At 40.2% G+C, this 21,067-nt stretch overlaps 1 protein-coding gene and 1 pseudogene across 11 annotated transcripts in view; one reads left to right on the top strand and one right to left on the bottom strand.

The window, feature by feature from the left end:
- Window positions 1-3,626, bottom strand: part of LOC101588926 — a 4,559-nt pseudogene extending 933 nt beyond the window's left edge.
- Window positions 1-21,067, top strand: part of Adgrl2 (adhesion G protein-coupled receptor L2) — a 228,560-nt gene that overhangs the window by 19,682 nt on the left and 187,811 nt on the right. For 2 of the 11 annotated variants that reach the window (XM_004639304.3, XM_023699057.1), the window contains exon 1: window positions 19,834-19,949. The exons of 8 other annotated variants lie outside the window; for them this stretch is intronic. The gene's annotated coding sequence lies outside the window, so the exon portion shown is untranslated. Of the gene's footprint in view, window positions 1-19,833; window positions 19,950-20,407; window positions 20,485-21,067 lie in introns of those variants that run through there. One more of the 11 variants, XM_023699058.1, reaches the window with a different exon arrangement.

Genomic DNA, 21,067 nt, shown 5'->3' with positions numbered 1-21,067 from the left:
TCTTCTTCTTCTTCTTCTTCTTCTTCTTCTTCTTCTTCTTCTTCTTCTTCTTCTTCTTCTTCTTCTTCTTCTTCTTCTTCTTTTCTCCTCCTATTTAAAAAAAAATCTATATAGTATAGGGTCTCACTATGCAGCTTGGACTCACAGTGATCCTCTTGTCTCAGCTTCCCCAGAGCAGGGATCACAGGTATGCATCACCATGCCCAGACTCGGTGGCCAGCTAAAGGCGACTAGAGGTGGAGACAGCATGACACATGCTGCTGGGGATCAAACCCTGGTCCCTGTGCCTGCCTAAGTAAGCACTTAGTCCACTGAGCTACCTCCATGCCCCCACCAATCTTTGTAATAGAAGTATAACTTAACTATTATTACTCAAGAGTGGGTCAAACAAGGAAGGCATAGAAATATGGAAGGGTGAAAGACAAGCAGATGGTTAGCTTCTTCGTTTGGTCTCCTCATCTGGTTGTCCCTTTTCTTGGTACTGGGATTTTTATATTATTTTGTATTATTTTTAATCTTTATTTATTTGGTACAGAGTCTCACTACAGAGCTTGGATTTGTAGTGATACTACTATCTCAGCCTCCCCAGCGCTGGGCTTACAAGTGTGTGCCACCATGCCTGGTTTCCAGGCCAGCCCTGCATGCCTGGGGTCGTAGGGCAGGCACAGCACGTGGTGTGGAAGATCGAACCCAGGTTCTTGCACCTGCCAGGCTGGTGCTTAGATCACTGAGCTGTCTCCCCAGCCCAGCACAGAGGATTTTATAGAAACCTTTCTCTTTGTGAGGCTCTGAGAAAGCTTAGAGGCAGATCTGGGTCAGCCATGGAGCACAGACTCAGCATGCAGGAGCACTGGATGAAGGGCCCAGCATTAAAACAACAAAACCAAAAAGGGCGAAGTCACTGCACCCAGGGAATGCACACACATGAGCTCGCACTGCCTTGTTAGCTCTTCCTGTTTCTTCACTTCAGTATTTCTCTTTGCCTCAGCCTTCCTCTTTAGTCTCCTTTCTAAATCTCAAGTCCTTTCTGGAACAGGAGCAACGATGAATGGAATGAAATGAATGAATGAAATACTGCAAATAAATAAGGGTTCATAGTGTAGCCGTCTACCTTCAGTCTTATTTAGTGCTCTCAGGTTTAGCCAGATATTATTCCAGTGTTGCTGTTTTTTTTTCAAGGCCTGACAGTTATGAATTTAAGGAAAAACTAAGCATTTCTGGTTAAAGAACAATAAAAATTGTAAGCCATTAAATTGTAAGCTATAATAATATAAATTGTAACATAATCAAGTGTGAGATGATCCTTCGAAATGATGAAAAAAAAAGCCTGAGGAGTGAGAAGATGCTAAAAGTATGTTATGCACATGGACAGATTGGCCAGAATAAAATCCATCAATCTATATAAGAAATAGTGAATGTGCTAGTATTAAAAAAAAAAAGATGTAAAAAGAAACAGTAGAATACACATGTGGGCTAAGGGCGAAGCTCATGGCTGGAGCCATTGCCTTGCAAGTGGGAGGCCCTGGGTTCGATTCCTAGAACTGCAAAACAGGAAACAGAAATCAGAGAAGCCATGAGGGTTTCCAGCAGCAACAACATACACACGATGACAGAATTTTTACGTAGTCAGTTCAAAGCTATGGAGGTCAAAATGCACTCAACGATTTCTACCTGGGGGCTAGGCACGCAGCTCAGTGGTAGAGTGCTTGCCTGTCATGCATGGGTCCCTTTGTTCAGTCTCAGCACTGAATAAAAGGTCTTTGTCATAACATAACTGAGTAAATAGGCAAGACAGAATGTTCAAAATCCTTTCAGTTTAGCTGATACACTTTCAGCATTTGTGTAGCAATATTTTGAAAATCTGTCACTTGTGTTGTTATTCATAGTACCAAAAAAATAGCAAATAGTTAGAGTTATTATGGGCCAAATACTGCCTATATTCCATATAACTTTCAAAGCAACGCTGTAACCTATGCATGTGTATTATTGCCATTTTATTATTTAGTCAATTAATTTTTGAGACAGAATCTTGCTATGTATTTCAGGCTGACCTTGAGCTCATTTTGTAGCCCAGTCTGGTTGGGATCCTCCTGCCTCAGCCTCCCCAGTGCTGGGATTACAAATGTACACCACCATGCCCAACTCAATCTACATTTTATAAATGAGAAATGAGAGTTATTTTAAAGATAAGCCTCCATAACTTGCTGAAGAAACAGCATTTTAATATGATGGGGCTAAAATCTAAACCCAGGTATCTGATCCAAATTCTAAGATTTTAGATAGCTTTAAAATTTTATTTTGGGAGGGCCAGGGAGATGGCTCAGTGGAATAAGTGCTTCCCTGGCAAGCACAAGGGCCTGAGTTCAATCACCGGTTCCAGAAAAAAAAGAAAAATTATTTTGGGTAAATTAACACCATCCAAAGTAAAATGAATATGTATTTTTATGAGACCATCTTCAGATATTTTCAAGGTAAGGAAAAAGCTTAATGTTCAATACAGTTTTATCTTAAAAAAAAAAAAAATCTGTGATTTCTTTGAAAAAAACATGTGTCCAGAACTTCACTAGCTGTGAGTTGAAAACTTCTGCAAAACAAAGTGACTTTATATGAAAGTTACCAAATCCTTCGATAAGCAAATTGTAGAATTTTAAGGAAAACATGAACATAAAGGAGTGGAGCCTTGTGCTCATTAAACATCAGGAAAGTTTAATCAATATGAAATCCTACTTTCTAAGTATATGTTCTGTTAAAATTTAAGATTAATTTTAAAGATCTTTTATATTTTTGGTGTGGACACAGACTAAGTTCATTTGCCAAGTAAATTATCCAGTTTTAAGTTGGAGACCCACCAGAAGGATGTAGCGAGACTGTCCCAAAAAATAAAAAAGGGGCTGAGTGTGTAGGTTGGTGATGGAGCACTGCTGCGTTGGGCCCCAACACTGAAAAAAAAAAAAAACCCGCTATAAAATTTACCAATATTTTCTTTGGGAAGATCAAAAATGCTACAGTAGTACAGTGAGATGTTCCCTGAAGAACTCTTAAATACTTTTGCTCTGGGAATTTCAGGAATTGGTTCTTCTGAGTAAGAAACATTCTGTTCAGTAAAAAAACTCCTGTACCCCAAGTTCACTGATTCTGACACCAGCTACAGTGTGTCCCAGGTCTGCAAACCACTTCATCGCCACTGCTTTCCCACAAAGAGGACGAAACACTCTCAGTCCACTCTCGCCTTGAAGGAAGGTGTTTGGATGCTTCTTTAATAGCTGATGTCGGGGCAGGCGAGATGGCTCAGTGGTCTAAAGCACCTACTTGGAACAAGCTTGGCAAAGCATCAGGGACCGCGGTTCAATCCCCCAGCACCACATGCCAGCCAGCCTCGCCCCCTGGTGGGCTGAGCTGGCCACACACACACACACACACACACACACACACACACACACTAAATAAATAAATTAAAAAAAGAAAAAAAAATAGCTGATGTCCTTCTGCTTGATGAAATCCAATGTCGCGGTTCACCCACTTGCCTTGCCACTCTTCCAGGGTCATGACATGACTCTTCTGTGCCTCGCCGTCAGGGTACTCTTTAGTATCGAGGGAAGTTCTTGACTCATTCATGGCTTTGCAGATACGGCAATGTTGACAGGATTTGGGACAGAGGAGCGTTAGTCGCTGTGCACCCCTGTGACCACGGACGCTACACTGATGCGGTGCTGTCCCTACCAAGAAGAGGGTTTCTCTACTTCGTGTCTGTTTTCTCTTATGATCCAACCAAACATGGAGGCCCACCGTTTTATGTTCCAAATTCTGAAATCTAAACACTCTTTGGTACAAAGTGCAATATTCATTGCCTTGAAAAGGTTGATGATATTGAAAGATGGAACAGAATGGGAATTGACTACTGTTTTGAAAAATTACATCTACTGACAGAAAAGTAGATAGATGATGGGGCCATAAAATCAAGTAACATCAATATGTTTTTATATTTCTGAGCAATTGAAAATCATGCTGGGCGGGTGAGATGGCTCAGTGGTCTAAAGCACCTACTTAGAACAAGCTTAGCAAAGCAGAGGGACCGCGGTTCAATCCCCCAGCACCACATGCCAGCCAGCCCCGTCCCCTGGGGGGCTGAGCTGGCCACACACACACACACACACACACACACACAAATAAATAAATAAAAATTTTTTAAAAAAGAAAAGAAAAAGAAAATCATGCTAACGCTTGAAAATACAATGAGTGATTTTTTTTTTTTTTTAATTTTTTGGCAGAACTGGGCATTGAACTCAGGCCTTGTGCTTGCCAGGCAAGTGCTTATTCTACTAAGCCATCTCCTTGGCCCCAAGAGTGATTCTTTAAAACAGTTCTTATGAATCATAAATCTTTGCTGAAAAATGTATATAATTTTTAGAAGAAAACACATACTAACATGGTAAAGTAGATCTGTGGAGAGAATTACATGGTTGTGTCTTAACTAACAAAATGCAAGAATTTTTATAGTCCTTCTATTCCTTATATAATTAAAAAATTAAATGCATATATCTTAAAATATGCATTTTAAGAAAAATAAAGTGCATATATCTTCAAGAAATAAACAAAACAAAAACTGAGTTTTATATGAAACTTAGAATCACTGAAAAGAAATGTAATAAGGTCAAGGTAGCCCGAAACACCGTATCAAGGACGAGCTTTTGCTATAGACCTTCATCTTGTACGCAGATCTCAGCACCCATTTTCACGTTTTCTGCATATATATTTTTGTATGTAACTGAATAAAGAAGTGTAAAAATTCTAACCAAACTATCCTACATAGAACAAAGTATTTTTCCCAAACTGTACAATGAAGCTTTTCCAAGTTGAAAAAAAATGCTAACAAGCAAAAACTGAAACAAAAACCTTGCCTATAATATCTTTATCTTTCAATTTTTCAGAAACACAAAAAAGAGGGCAAAAACCCCACAAGTTTTTAAAAATGAAATACTAAGAGTACTGAAAGCTAAATTTTATTATTGTCATCTGGAAGATCTTTGCTTCGTGGAAAAAGAAATAAAATTTCTGTTATGAAAAGGGCCACATCATATAGCCCAGCATTAGTCTCCGGGATACACAGGAGATTATTTGTGATGATTTTCTTCTCAATAGGCTCGGCCCCATTCATTGACAGTAGAATTGTTCTAACAGCCTTTTCAAAGTGAAGTTGGCCAGATAATTCTTTGGTAAGAGGGGTGGCAGGTGTCCACAGCCCTTGTCACCTGATGGTCGGTTCCAGGGAAATTGTCTTCAGGTTCTTGACGTCCTGAGTCAAGAATTGGACAAAGAGATTGTGTACTTACTGGAGGGGAAAGGAACTATGCTCTGCAGAGAGAAAGCAGGCGTGAGGAGGCTCTCAGTGCCCCAACCACAAGGGAAAGAGATCTTCTGGGTCTGGAATTCCTGGATTCACTTCTGCCTCCTGCAAATATGGCACTGGCATGGTTGTCCTGACCAAAACTCACTTTACCTGGAACCAGACTTACTAAACTGCCCCAAGGACAGTCTCCCTTGGCTTCCCAGCAGATGCGAATGAGAGCAGGAAGAAGCGGCGCTCCCCTGACTGTCTCAGGATCCTGGATCCTGTACGGTGCCCAGGAGCTGCGCGCGTCGCCTGGGTTCTTGTGATTTTGACACAGTCTGCCTAGTTGGCTGACTCATTTGCTCCAACCCCAGCCTCTTCCCTGCTCTGAAATAAGATGAACAAAATGTCAATTAGTTCCCCAGGCAAAGTAGTGTGCAGAGCACTTGGGAAGGCCGAGGCAGGGGACTGTCTAGTTTGAGCTCAGCCTGTGCAATTTGGCAGATTAGTGACACTCTATTTCAAAATGAAAAGTAAAGGCCCAGAGATGTAGCTCTGCACAAAAATGCCAGAATCCTAAGGGGGGTAGGGTGGGTGAGAAAAAGAAAGAGAAAAGGTGGGGATGAGGGAAGAAGAGAAGAGAGGGACAAACCATTTAACTGAAAGTTTTATTCCATGGGGCAGCGCTCTGATAGGCGATCATCCTAAACATTTGTACATAAAAAAAGAAAAATTAGGAATGATAGTACTATGGATAGCGCCAATAAAAATCATATCATAATTTGGGGCTATTAAAATTATTCTTAAGGGGTTGGAGAGATAGCTCAGAGGCATAAGCATCTACCTGGTATGAACAAGGACCTGAGTTTGATCCCCAGCCCCACATGCTGTGCGGTCTTGGCCCTGGATGCCAGGGAGTGACATCTTGGCCCCGGATGTGAGCACCCACAGTGTGGTCCTGGAACTGGCCATGGTGGTGCATGCCTATAATCCCAGCACTCGGGGTTGATCCAGGAGGATCTTTGTGAGTTTGAGACCAGCCTGGGGGCTACAAAAAATGAGTGCATATTCAGCCTGAACTGCATAGTGAGACCTTGTCTCAAAAGTTAGATAAATAAGTAAATAAATAAAAATTTTTAAAAAAATATTCTTAACTCAGGCTCAATAGATCATCTCATTTCCATGTAAATATTTCCTTTGGAAGTATAAGCTTTTTTTGTGGTACTAAAGATGGAACCTTGGGTCTTTACACTGAGCTACAGTGACAGCATGTTTTAACTTTTTATCTTGAGACAGGGTCATGCTAAGTTGCCTGGTCTGGGCTTGAACTTAGGATCTTCCTGCCTTGACCTCCCTGACTGCCTGGATTATAGGCAGGTACCACTATGCCCATTCTGGAAGTAAAGTATTAGAAATAAATTACTTTTTAAACATATCTGCAAAATCAGCTACTACTAGTCACTTTTAGTGAGAACTAAGCTTGTCTTAAAACATTTTGTGTTTAGCTCTTTCTGCTACATCACATGTCTTACTTGTTAACACCTATTAAACTCTGCAATACTCCTTAAGAAGTCCCTTCTGTCTATTGTTTGAAAAAGTCTGATTTCTTTCATGTCTTGTCTTGGTGAAATAGTTATAGGGTGTTACATGATACAAAAATAATCAGAAATCACCCCAATGCACAGGGTTCAATCCCCTTGCTGGAAAAGGGGGTGTGCAGCACACAAATGAGGCAGTACACGTGCTCATTTTTGAACACAGTAAGGCTATTATTGGGGGGGGTTGGAACCAGGGATTGAACTCAGGCCCTTGCACTTGCCGGGGAAGCGCTTAATCCACTGAGCCATCTACCCGGCCCCAGTAAGGCTATTATGACTATTCAGTGTGTGTCTTTGTGTCTCATACAGTGACGTGTGATTCATGTATTTGTTCTACATATAAATTGCTGACTAACAGCTCAAAATTAAAATGTTTATGGCTGCGAAGAAGAAAAAGAGAGTGGTGATGAAGGGCAAGTGGTAGAATCTAGAGTTCTCTCCATCTGACCTGTTCCCCACTGAATGGAGTTACGGGTCACCATTCATGCACTTTCCTTTAATGCCACCTGAAGACAGGATGGGAGACAGGAGAATAAACAGGATGATTCATCGCAAGAGAAGGCGAGAAAGAACGGCAGAGAAAACTAAGAAGCTAGAGCTTGCATATTTTGTTCAAAAGGGGCAGCTCTCCTGCTGAACATTCTTAGAAGCTAAAGCATTCAGCCTGTTACAAAGTTTTATTAGTTTATACCCAGAAGCTGAAAATCTATATTTTTATGAATATTTTTTTCATCAGTGCTAGAGAATAAACTCAGGCCCTTCTTAATACTAGGGAAGGCTGTTATCACTAGTCTATATCCCTAATTCAGAAATCTAATGTTAAAGAATTAACAAATAATTGATTAGAGACAAAACAGACAAAACAAAACTGAACAAAATACTGTGTGCCCCAGCCTGTATGAGGGCAAACAAACCATGTTTTTTGGCTAGATTTTATTTTTTATAGGGCAGAATATGGAGACCACTTTTGTGGGGTTTTTTTTGGTGGGGGAGATTTTAGGGATCCAACTCAGGACCTTGCGCTTGCCAGGCAGGCGCTTATGCCGCTGAGCTACTTCCCTGGCACCACGTTTGTATGTCATGCTAACACCAAAATGTATAAAGTTGAGAGAAGTCCTAAGACACCTCTGCTTTGGTGGGCAACGGAGACAAATAAAAAATATGATGATCACCAATATTCATTTTTGAGAAAATTTCACATCATTAGAGAATAGCAAAATGATATTTAGTATGATATTCTTAGCAACATACTATGATAATATGTTCTGGGAAGCATTTAAAAAGCTCCAAAGTAAAACAAGACTGTAAACCAAAAGAACAGCATTTAAAGTGACAGCAGAAAGTGAAAGCATCTCTTCTCTTGGAAATTCCTATTAATTAATTTACTCTTCAAGATAACATTAATGAAATTTTCTGGTGATTTGGCAGGATAAAACTGGTTAAAATACTTTTTGGCTCTTGCATGTAGGGTTTTAGGCTTTGACAACTTAGTGAGTCATAAAGGAGCTAAGATACAAATGTGGTGCTGTTTAGCATAATTTGTAATTTGTTGAAGATGTTTTGCCTTTGAAGACAACCAATGTGCCAGGGTATAAAGCGTAACTTTTGGAAAATCGGGTGGAAGGGCCCACTGGTTCTCTGCTCTGAGGTCCCCTAGACACAGCTCATCTTACATAAGTCACAGGCACAGGAATGGTACAAGGGAGACACACACACACACACACACACACACACACTCAGGAAGATGCTTGGAGTAAAAGCAAGAAAGTCCTTGAACAAACTGCCTGCCTTTGCCTTTCACTTAGAAGAGCAAACATACACAAACATTGTTATTAAATAATGTTTTTGGAAAGCACTCAAATTTCCATTGCCATCACTGTTCAATATGGATACGACAACTATAAGCCACACATATATGGCTTACAAAGATATTTCAATGAATTGACTCAGAAAATTTATTAACTTATTTTGGATATTAGTATGCAAATGTGTTTGTTGGTATGTGCAGTTGTGAGAAGGGTGCCTGCTTTCTAGGTTATTTGACTTCAATCTCTGTATCAGCAAAAGCAGGGCTAACATAGCTGCAGAATGCAAGAGCCAGTGAGATAGCTCAGCAGACTAAGCACCTGCTTACCAGGGTCAGATCCCTGGCACCACATACTACACTGGCCCTGCCCTAAACTGGCAACTGAGTCAGGCGTGGTGGCGCATGCCTGTAATCCCAGCTCTTGGGAGGCTGAAAACAGGAGGGTCACCATGAGTCTGAGCTGCGCAGTGAGACCTTGCACATTAAAAAAAAAAAAAAGGAATGCACCAAGCAGCCTTAGCATTGAGCTAAGCATGATACTGATAGATGGAGGTGTAGCGCACATGCCCGGATGTGCAAGGCCCTTGCACTTGATCCCAAACTCATCTGTAAAAAGAATCTGAAAATTTGTGAAGTCTTTTTTTTTTTTTTTTTTTTTGGTATTTTAGTGAAGGGTCTACAGGGTGTTCAGGGTCTCACTATTAGACTGGACTCAGAGTGATCCTCCTGTTTACAGCCTCCCAAGAGCTGGGATTACAGGCATTTGCCACCACGCCCAGTCTCAACAGCCACCTCAGTGCACCCGGCGGCAGGGTCGGCATGGCAGGCCCGGGGATTGAACTGCCGGCCCCTGCATCTGTTTGCAGTCACTTTAATCCGTTGAGTTATTTGGCTGGCCCTAAATTTGTGAAGTCTTTAAGCAACTTTAAAAAAAAAAAAAAAGAAAGAAAGAAAAAAGCTTTTAAAAAGCTATCGTTGCCCCAAGAAGTCTTAATTCTCCTTTCCCATATTAGGGATCTCTGAGCTGAGCACAGTTAAGTATGGCTCTAGTCCCAGCATTCAGGAGGCTGAGGCAGAAAGATCACTTTGAACTCGAGGCCACTCTGTGCTCCGCTGTTCAGTTCAAAGACAGCCTGAACTTAGGGAGCCCCTGTCCCAAAAACCAAAACAAACCAAAGAAAAGAAAAGTTGGGAATATTTCAAGTTGTACCAGATTGCTGAGGGCTTTTCCCACCTCCTTACCAATGCTTGAGAATTCCAGGTGAAATGTGTAAGGTGGTAGACTGTTGAGACAGGACTTGTGCATGGCTGGATAGAGGCTAGCAAGCTTGCTAAGTGCCACAAAAATAGAATTTATGAGTGAAATTAGGGTCTCTCTCATAAAGGTATTTGTTGACACAATGGTTGACAACACTGAAATAAACGTGCAATGGAATGAAGTGGGTATGGTGACCTAAGACTGCAATCCCAGCACTCTGGGAGGCTGAGGCAGGAAGATGCCAAATGTCAGCGCAGCTTCAGCAATTTAATGACTTAGCGTATGAAAAAAAAAGTCCAAAAGGGGCTAGCGATGCAGCTCACCATAAAGATGCTGGGTTCAATCCCCCCATAGTGCAAAAAGGAAAAACACAAGCAAACAAACTGAGCCCACTGAACCCTGCAGAGGAGAATAGTGGCACAACAGAGAAAGAAAATAGGGTTATTTCAAAAAGAAAAAAACATTGTGTGTGAGAGAGATTAGCAGGTGTAAAGAACAAATACATATGATTATGTTAGGTGTTGAGCACATTTCATTGAAGGTTAATTTTCCTGCAAGTTTAAAAAAAAACTTGAGCAGGGTGGGGGTGGACACTTACAGTCACAGCAGTCAGGAGGCTGAAGCAGGACTGCCGGGAGTTTGCAGCCCGCCTGTGCCTTATAGTGATTTCGGGGCCAGACTGGACTACAGAGCAAGATTCGGTCTCAAAAAAAATCTAACTAAATACATAGAATAACGCACCTATAATATTTAAATGACGGAACTAAACAAAAAAGGGCATATATAAATGAATGTCCATTTTGTATCTGTGTATTCAAAATGGTTAGGATAGATATATAGTTACATTCTCTTAATGAATAGAAGGATTTGTTCTAGTGTTTGTAAATAGGATATCGTGTCTGCATCATGTACAGCAAATAACCACTAGGAAGACAGTATGCAGTGTGTTAATTATTGAAACTGTCCTACCAATTTGGTTTGAAACTGTCTCATTGCTATTTGTCTGTCAATAAAATTATGGAAAAAAATTAAAAAGAAAGAAAATAAATAAAAATGAAATAGGGCAGGTGACATAGCTCAGCAAACTAAACATAGCTCAGGGTTTGATTCCTTGATTTGCATGCTGCACCGGCCCTGCCCCGGGGCGCGCTGAGCCAGTGAATGAGCCAGGGCGTGGTGGCGCCTGCCTGTAATCCCTGCACTGGGGAAGCTGAAACAGGAGGATCACTAGGGTCTGATCTGCGGAGTGATACCCTGTACCAAATAGAGAAATGAAAGAAAGAAAAAAAAAAAGAAAGAAAAGAAAATGAGTAAGAATCTTCTTAAATTTATTCTATGACTTCACCAAAATTGAGGAATTATTCAGTCATTTATAGTACTTTTATGAGCAAACGCATTTTTCAGAGAGAAAAAGACAAGGATAGGGTCTACCCGAGAACATTTTGTGATAGTCCGTGAAGAAACGGTTAACATTTCGGAGCGTCACGCGCATTAAGCAAGCCCCGCACACCTGTGCAGCCCACCAGTCTTGTGTGTGTGCTTATGCATTTTTATGCCGAGTCTCATTTCTTTTCCCGGCCTGTTTCCCTTTGGTTTCCACCAGTGGCTTATATCTCTGGGGAGAGAGGATGTTTGTTTACTGCTTTGTAGTTGCGCCCATTCACTGCATGCAGGCAAGCAGGCTTTTCTAGGACTGCTGAAGAATTGTCTTTATCATCATTTTCCAAAAATTTTGGAAAACACGTCAACCTACAATTTAGGTTTAAAAAAAAAAAAAAGCAAAATTAAGAATGAATACATAAAATAACGGGCAAGTTTCTTTGACACGAAATCCCCGTGGTCCGCCACACACAGCAGAGCCGGTCTCCTACCAGGGTCCTGAGCACACCGCGGGGCCACAGAGCGCGCCCCGCCTGCAGCAGCCCCGAGGCACACGGGGGAGTCAAGGACAACTTATTCCGAGCCCGTTTTGCATTTCTTTTGTGATACCGTGCTGGAACACAAATATATAGACATAGATATATACCTATACATGTGCATATATATATATATATTTTACAGAATTTAAATAATTCATCCCAATAAATTATTTAAATGATTTAAAAATTCCTTTGTCAAACAGATTAATGGAACCTTGTTATTCAAAAGATAAATCATTTTATATGAAGTGGCAAAGATTTCAAGGGCTAATAAAGGTTTTATGAGAAATGAACTTTTAACGAATTAATACTTTTGCATGTACTTATCTTTTATATACATAAATATACATGTATATGCTTAGAATGACGTTTATATCAACATTTTCTGAGTGAGTTTTAAGGGAGACAATATTCACAGTATTTAAAATAAAGTATTTTTAGAGATTTGATTTTTAGGAGCAGAGGTATTGTAATTCAGAAAGTAAAGCAGATGCTTTAAATAATAGCAGTGTATGTGTAGTGAAATGAAATAGACTAATTCTTTTCTACCTGTAGTTTATATAAATGCCCTGGCCATTAATCTTGAGCACATTTATTCATGCCATCTTCTAGATTTGAAATGTATTCTGCATGCCAGTCTTTTTATGGCGAAGGACTTAATCAGAATACTGTTTTGCTCTAGAAAATTACGGTGAACTACTATTTATATAACAAGACCTTAAGACCCTGGGAAAAATTTTAAGGATTTTTATGAAGTTCACTACATATTCTTCAGCTAAATTTTGGCATAGCTTCAATTTGAGACTCCACTGAAATTCGATTGGTTTATTTCATAATTAAAAACAAGAAAATCATAGTAACCAAAATGTATAATGTATGGCACTCTTGTTTATAATAGAAACATCCATAAAGAAAGAAACATGTTCTAACTTTTCTCATTACCCCAAAGGGAATTGCATCTTTAATCACACAAAGCACAACTGCCTTCTAATTTTGTTTAAAGTGTTTCAGTACTTACAAAAACCAGATCAGGTTATTAGAAATCTAGAGCAAATTGGAATCATTGGCCTCCGCTCAGCTGTATGTAAGGGTTCTATGTATATCATAAATTTAATGGCATATTAAGACACACATCTGTTTCAGTTTTGTAGATGTTAATAATCTAACTACGGAGTATTTAAACACTTCTTTCATTAACTGGAAAAATCAGGCAGATAGACTTCCCCTAAGTTGTAAGGTATAGTGTTTTACCTCCAAGTTGTGATAACCTATAAGTTTACTCATGTAGATAAAGATAATTTTTTTAATATTCAATCTCGCTCTGTTTTTGACTGTACATATTTCTTTGCAGACAGAAGCATCCAACACAGGCAAATGTGCCCGCATTATTATTTTAATACTTACATTCAATTGTTTTATTTAGATTACATACATGAAGCTTAAAATAACTTTGTAACAAGGCACCCCAGAGAAAGTATTAAGTAATTAGACGAAAATGTCAAGATTAACTGTTTTGTAGATATTTTTAAAACTCCTTATTTGATTAAATATGAACTTACACAATAAAAGATAGTTCTCTTGGTATTCACATTATTTGAAAACAATTCATATCTATGCAGTGCTTGGGTTCCTTGATTATTTACACTTCATAGCCAGAATTCGTACTCAGCTTTTCTCTCATTTTATTTTAGTAAATTATAATTCTTGGTGTCATCGCCGTCATCTTTTTCTTTCAGACCTGCCTGCCACAGTACATATAAGAAGAAGGTAGTATTACAATGACTGACTGTGTTTTAGTTATCACTATAGAACAAACAGGAAGTAGCTATCTTTGCTGCATACTCCATATTGTTTAACCTATTAAAAATACGCATTCTGAATTTGGGCCATTCATTCAGGTAGTAAGGACACCGTACTAATTAAGTTGGTGTCATGAATTACATCCTCATAATGTAGGAGGCCATTCTTATAATATACTAATAATGCCCTTTCCTTCTGTTGTAGATGTGTGATTTTGGTGAGCAGGAAAATTGAATCAAAGTGTGGATGATTCAGTGAAATGCATTTCCATCACTAAAATAAGCACAGGGAAAGCATATATTATTCAGGTGATTGCTCAGCAGCAGGTTTTAATGGAGGCTGGCCTCATGGGTTTTTTATGTTTTTGTTTTTTCACCTTAAACAAGGTTTTTTTTTCCTCTCAAGTTTTGATTAAATATCACTCAAAACCTTACCGTCACTAAATCATGTCAGTACTCTTTTGAGATATAAATGATATTTTGATATGATTCGAAATCTGATGCTGAAGCCTGTTTACATGTTACGAAACCCTTTGCCTTTTACTTCACCTTTGGTGTAGGACCTAAGCTACCGATTTCAGAGGGACTTGAAGGACACACAGTGGAGGAGGCAGACAGGCAGCTCCTAACAGAGCTCAGCCCTAACAGAGCTCATGAGGACCTGGCTTTGATTCTCGGCACCAAAACAAATGCATTGTAAGGGCTTGCAGTGGGTTGATATTGAAGGATAAGGATTTAGATTATTCCTGAAACTGGGCTGGGGAGATGGCTCAGTGGAATAAGAACTTCCCTGTCAAGTGCAAGGGCCTGAGTTCAATCCCTGGTTCCACCAAAAAAAAAAAAACAAAAAAAAAAAACAACTAGATTATTCCTGAAACTGAGATAGGCACATTTTATTAGCTTATCAAGAAATTATAGGATGAGAACTAAGTTAGAAAAGCACACATGGAATCCCAGCACTCTGAAAGATAGAGGCAGAAGGATCACAAGCGTTAACTCCAGCGTGGTCAGTGTAACAATCTAGACGGACCTTGTCTCAAAATTTTAAAAAATGTATTTTTTCAAGGCTGGGATATATAGCTCACAAAGTTCCTGGGTTCAGTCCTCAGAAAAACAGGCATGCACAAATACACACACACACACACACACACACACACACACACACACACAGCCTTTTACTTTGTACTTTGCCATTCTTGTCCTGCCATCCTCAAACTTATTTTTCCTAAAAGTAATCCAACAAACAAAAGCTTTAAAAAATGAAGCAGTCAAGTAGAGTTTTAAAAAATAATCATATCAATGAGAAAACAAAACAGTGAAAAAAATTACTAACAGTTAATTTATATAATTAGAGGACCCACCAAGCAGAGGTCCAACATCTCCTATGCTACAATTTTATACCATGGCATGTTTTCAAGGTAAAACAAATTCTGTGTTAAAAATATTAATGCCATGTATTAGTTATTATTTTATGCTGTATGATTATGAAAACTTAAACATACTCTAATATGAAAACATGAGAAGTATGACCGAACTGTAGCTCTGACTTTCGAAAGCGCAAAGGGGGCATCTGCAAATTTGTTGTCTGAGTCTTAAAAGCCGGTGGCGAGTTTTGCCACAGGACACTGAACTATGACACGAACAATCCAAGTCCTATTTCCAGAGGCACTAAAAATTCAATTTGTACTATTTTGTGAAACTGCTATTTGGTTATCTTTAAGGGTTTGGATTTGACAAAGCAGTTTTCTCTCTGCTTAGCTCTCTTGCTTTTGTTCTGCCTCCAGTCACTCACTGCACGTGCTGTCCGAGCTACGGCACTTTCAACAGAGTTGTAATTTTACATTACTCTTAGTTTAACTTAAACATTTTTTTATTGGTACTGGGATTGAGCTACCCTGAGCTGCACACCCAGATCTTTTCATCCTTAATTTGGACACAGGCTTTTCCTACGTTGTCCATGCTAGGCTCGAACTTGCTGTCCTCCCACCTTGGTCCCCAGATCAGCTAAGGATCACAGCCCCACATCACCTTGCCTGGCCTAACAAACAGTTTTAGAGAAAATTTAATACGTATCAACTTTATTATTAATAATGATAGAAATCTGTATAGCTTAAAAGGGGATGGTAAGGCTTATTTTTAAACCACAAACTTCTAATAAACAAACATTTGGTGGGCTATTATGAACCAAGTATTATTATGTTGTTTATTTGTAAAAAAAAAAAATAAGGTTATTAAAGTTATACTTCCTGGTTTGACAGAAGCATTGAGAGAAGATCTATAAGACCCAATTATAGAAAATCCTCAAGGTGCAAAGATTAACGAGAGTTATGGGAACAATCTATGGGAAAGTCAGGCTAACTGAGTGGCGTGAAACTCAATGGAATGGCGATTATGAGGGATATCTATTTTAATTTGCTGCTTTAAGTATCATAATTGTAAAGGTATAAAAATTTTATATACAGTTATGTATATTTAAATACTTGAAGTTTACAGAAAAAAATCATGCAACCAGTTTTACTGGTGGAATATTTTCAAGAGCATTAATTTCATAGTGATGAGTATTAATACTGTATATGATTACACACGTCTAAACAATGTCATTAAGTACAGTACACCATAACCATATTCATGTCCTACTTTATTCTTACCCTTGCCCCAGCATTTCTTCACTATAGGTAGGGTTTGGTCTTCCTGCACAAAATATACTCAGCCTACAGGGCCAGGACAATAGCTAAACACTTACTAGCTTTGCCAAATGCTTTCATATGTTTCTGTTCTCACGGCAAATGAGTCTTGATTTCTTTTCAGCCTACATACATGGCAAAGCCAAGATGAAAAACAAAGCTAGTAACTATCCACCACTCCTAGTTAAGATTGGTGTTCATACACGGCTTTGATCTGCTCTAGAGCTTTAAAACAATTTACTTTCTGGACTTGGGAAAACTAGTTTCAGCACCAAGGATCTCCTGAAGACTATACCAGAATGAGAATGGAGTTAAATTTAGGATATAACTAACAAATTTTAAACATATTTCTGAATTAGACAACAGTCTAACTCATTTTATTGGTTTTTTTTTTCCCTTCTAAAACTTCATAAGCTTTGATCACATGATGGATAAAACCTCTCATGGATCATTCCCTACATCTGTGTAGCTCAAACTTCACGTGATTTCATTCTACCCCTGGTCCCCCTTTTATTTTATTGGAACCAGGGATTGAACTCAGGCCCTTGCGCTTGCCAGGGAAGTGCTTATTCCACTGAGCCATCTCCCTGGCCTCTAGTCCCCCTTTTAAACTGGTTTATTTTGTCCCAGCTTGTTAGGGTGGGATGCTGAAGAAGCTACTGATTATTTTATTGGTTTACGCTAATCACAATATTTTGCAACTGTGTCCATTTTTATACTTCTTCAGATTCTTTCATTTTTATTCATACTTATGTATTTTGACAAGTACTTGATCACACTGCTCTAAACAAAGGCAACTGGATGTTAATAGCTTTAAAAATTAGCATGATTTCTGTATCAGAAAGACATGAACTCATTGAATAAAATAATCTTTGGTTTCTTAAACTTGTTTAAATTAAAAACATGAGCTTCTACAGTTGGAGAAAACATGCATGGTTAAAATGTTTGAAGTCCATCAATCTCTCTAACCACATAAGCTAATGAGTTCCTTCTGTTTTCTTTGAATGAAATCACCATGAGTGGTTAGATGTTGATTTAACATAAAACAAATGGAAATGGGTGTTTCCTTTGTCCTTTGTAGAATTTATTTTTAAAAACAATTAGCAAGTATTATGAAAAAGTCAATGATTTTGCCATTACTTAAATAATAATATAGATTGAGTAGTTAAATTGATTGGATTGTAGGGAATGTATAACATTTTCCAACTCTTCTTAGCTTACTCATATCTGAAGACTTTATTAAACTTCTTGCTTCATTTTTTTTTTTAGTACTGTAACACCTGTATTGTTATAAATTATGCTTTGAATTGTCATGAAGTGTCAGGTAAATTATGTTTTCTGGATGTGGACATACTCTGTAGAGTATGTCATTTAATTTCTCCTTTGTAATGGCAGGTTTGTGGTTAACCGTTTAATCTTGAATATATCATTGCAACTGAACACTTGCAATTCTTGCGGCCGCACAAAGGTGAAGAATGATGTAAAAAAAAGAGCAAAGAAAGAACAAAATTCCTTTAGCATTTAGAACATTATACAGAAGGAATACCTTCAGCTGTAATTTAAAAATATAGTAAATTAGCATATATTCTTAAAAACAAGTGTTGAGCCCCTTGAACTTGACAGAATAGGTATTTTACTGAATTATGATTTGAAATCTGTATGAGGAATTTTCTACTCCCTCTAATTTTAACTCTATTTTGCTAAATTTGTCCCCCCTTCCAAGCCTCCTGTTTTTTTGTTTTTGTTTTTGTTTTTGAATGTAGTCTGTTCAGGAACAGAGAGGCAAGTGACTCATTTCATATCCTGGGCATCAAAGGATGTCAGAGCTATGAAACGTAGGGGGGGGGGGGTTCTTAGATTCTTTCTGAGAGAGTTTTAAATAAAAAAGTAAATGAGCCAACATATGGCCAGCTTAATTCAGGCAAAAAAGTCTATTGATTACTTACTAAGCTCACTAAATAAAAACTTCAGCCTAAGTTTTGCTGCCTGAAAGAAAATAGGATTAGACTGATCTATGCACTCATTGGGGTTTCTTGTGAGTCATGCCCAGAAGAGTGGAAAACCTTCAAAGATGAACCAAAGAAAGGACTAAAGATATTTTAAAAATAGAAATCATTATTACTAGTTTGACATTCTGTTTTATAATCCTGAATAAAATAATTTTAATTCCTAGAGGTGACTATGACGTAAATAACCTTTGAGTTCTGAGACTTACAATTCTACCTTTCTTCAACTACTTTCAGAAGCCTGATTTAAAATCCCTGCTAGATATGTTGCATAAATTTTGACACATGTAAAATTAGGTACCTTATAAGGTTTCACACCAGCTCTGAATCAGTGACTTTTTAAAAATTCATATTAGTTTATATCCTGAATGGTGATCCCTGAATTATGTTATCTATGAAATTCCAAATTGAAGACTATCTATAGTTTAATACTCCAAATTGTTCATCTTTGGACATTGCGCCTATATCAAAACACCAATACAGTACATCAAGTAAAAGAATTGCAGGAAGGTTCTTTTAATTTGAGAATTACAATGAATGTACCAAAAGTGCATGTTAACTTAAAGACTTCCTACAGGTCGAGAACAATAGTTGACCAATAGCTGGATTTACTTTCCTACTACAAATATCGGGCTTTGTGACAAAATGCTGATAAGTATTTAGAGTCTTCGCGTATTTTAAACAATCTGCTGCTGACATTTTAAGAACATTGTTTGATATGATTTCTGAAGTATGCTGACTACAGCATACCGCAGTAACAAAAAGTACATATTGTTTCTGAAAGCAAAGAAGCTCGAGTTTCACTCTATTTTTTGGAAGCTTTAAATCTTGGAGAATCTGTTTTTCTCTTGAAAACCAAGGTAAATGGTTGCATTCATTAGAAAGTCAGTGGTACAGAAATACATCTGTAAACTTATTCGCCCCAGCTCAAAAATTTTGTCATTAAAAAAATTCAAATTTGATTTTCCTCTTATGTAGATGACATTTAACAGGCTTTTTTTCTCGTTGGCCCTGTCCTGGTCTGCTCCCCTGAGCTTGGGTCCCTCGCCTGCTCCGCCTGGCTTCTGCTGACGCTGCCAACAGACTGGGCAAGGAAGTGTGGTCGCAGGACTGGGGCCGGAGCAGTTTCAATGTAAGGAAACGAGGGAAACAGACCTAATAGCACAGTGAATGTACTCCCGAGTACAGAGCCCTGTAGTCTCCTTTCCTTCCGTTGCTTAACCTGGTGAGTTTAATCAAAAACAAACAAAACGCTCTTGTGAAATATAGTCAATAAAGTCAAAGTTTAGCTACCTGTATGTAACTACAAAGAAAAAGTCATTGCAATTTTTTAAATGTAACTTTCATTAATGAGCGCGCCGGAAATCTCAGGTATCAAAGACGCATTAACCCTGGAGCGTCCCCTGCGCGCTGCGGCCGGACGGAGGCAGCCGCGGCGAACAGACGTTCTTTCTCCTCCGAACAGTCACACAAAAGGAGGGCTGCGGAAACTAAAAGTTTCGGGGCCTCCGGCTCGGTGCGTGGATAAAAGAGAAAACCTGGATACGGGGTGGGTACCAGACGCATCCCGGGCGCCTCTATGAAGTCCAGGCCAGGAGAAAGCTCCAGGGCCTGGAGGGGAGACAGGAGGGGGCCCCCGCGCCCAGCCTCAGAGGCTGCCCGCGCTCTCCCCGGATACCCTTTACCCCGCTGCAAAAATAAAATAAATGTTTTCAAAGTGCGTGTGTGTGTGTGGACAGGATGGAGAGCGCGCAGAGGACAGAGCGCGCAGAGAGTGGAGTTTAGAGGTGGGGGCGGAGAGGAGAGGAAGGTGGAGTGGATGTGCTGGGGGGGGGCTGGATGCTGATCCCCCGGACCTGGGCAGGTTTGGGGGAGCTATCGGAGGGGAGGGGGGCGGAGGGAGGGGCGCGAGCCGCGCGGGGCGCCTCCCGGGAGCCAACCGGGCAGTGCGTGCGCACCCTTCGCCTTCGCCGCCGCCTTCCGGACACCCAGCGGCCGCCCCGCCGGCGGACCCGGACCGGCTTGTCCTCGGGCGGCTGCTCGGCCACAGCCACTGCCGCCGCCACCGGGAACGGGCGCAGACTGTAAGTGTCCCCCTCGCGCACCTCCCCCTGCTCGGGCGCACCGCCGCCGCAGCTGCTCAAATGGAGTGGAAAATGGCCATTGGGCGGCAATGAGTTATAGATTATCTGCTCCACGTTTTGTACTTAGCTGCCTGTAATCTTCTTTGGAGTTTGCCTGAGCCCCTCGCTGGAAAAACCAGGAGGGAGACATTTGTCCTCCGCCGCTGTAGACACTAATATGTTTATATGATTAGCAGAGCCGGGCTGGGGTGGGGGTGGGGGCCCGGTGGGGCGGAGGAGGAGCGGGCGGGAGGTGACTCCAGTTCAGACCTCGCCGCGAGTCTGTGTCAGGACTTCGCGCTCCCCGGCTCCGCGCTCCTCTCCCTCGCTCGCCTCCTCTCCCTCTCACTCGCTCCGCGCACACACACGCAGAGGTGCCGGGGCGCCGGCGGGAGCTTACCGGAGAATTCCTGGGGACTCTGGGGGCTCTCTCTGCGCTCCGCGGCCGTGCGTGGCGTGGCTCTCCGAGCCTCCCGGGGCGAGTCCTCGCCGCAGCCTTCCGCTGAGCCTCGGCCGGGCGCCCCGCGATGTGAGGCGGGCGGCG

The sequence above is a fragment of the Octodon degus genome, unplaced genomic scaffold, assembly GCF_000260255.1.
Source record: "Octodon degus isolate 3935 unplaced genomic scaffold, OctDeg1.0 scaffold00109, whole genome shotgun sequence".
Lineage (NCBI taxonomy): Eukaryota > Metazoa > Chordata > Mammalia > Rodentia > Octodontidae > Octodon > Octodon degus.
The sequence above is the reverse complement of the archived record's forward strand: the minus strand, read 5'-3'. Positions and strand labels throughout refer to the sequence as shown.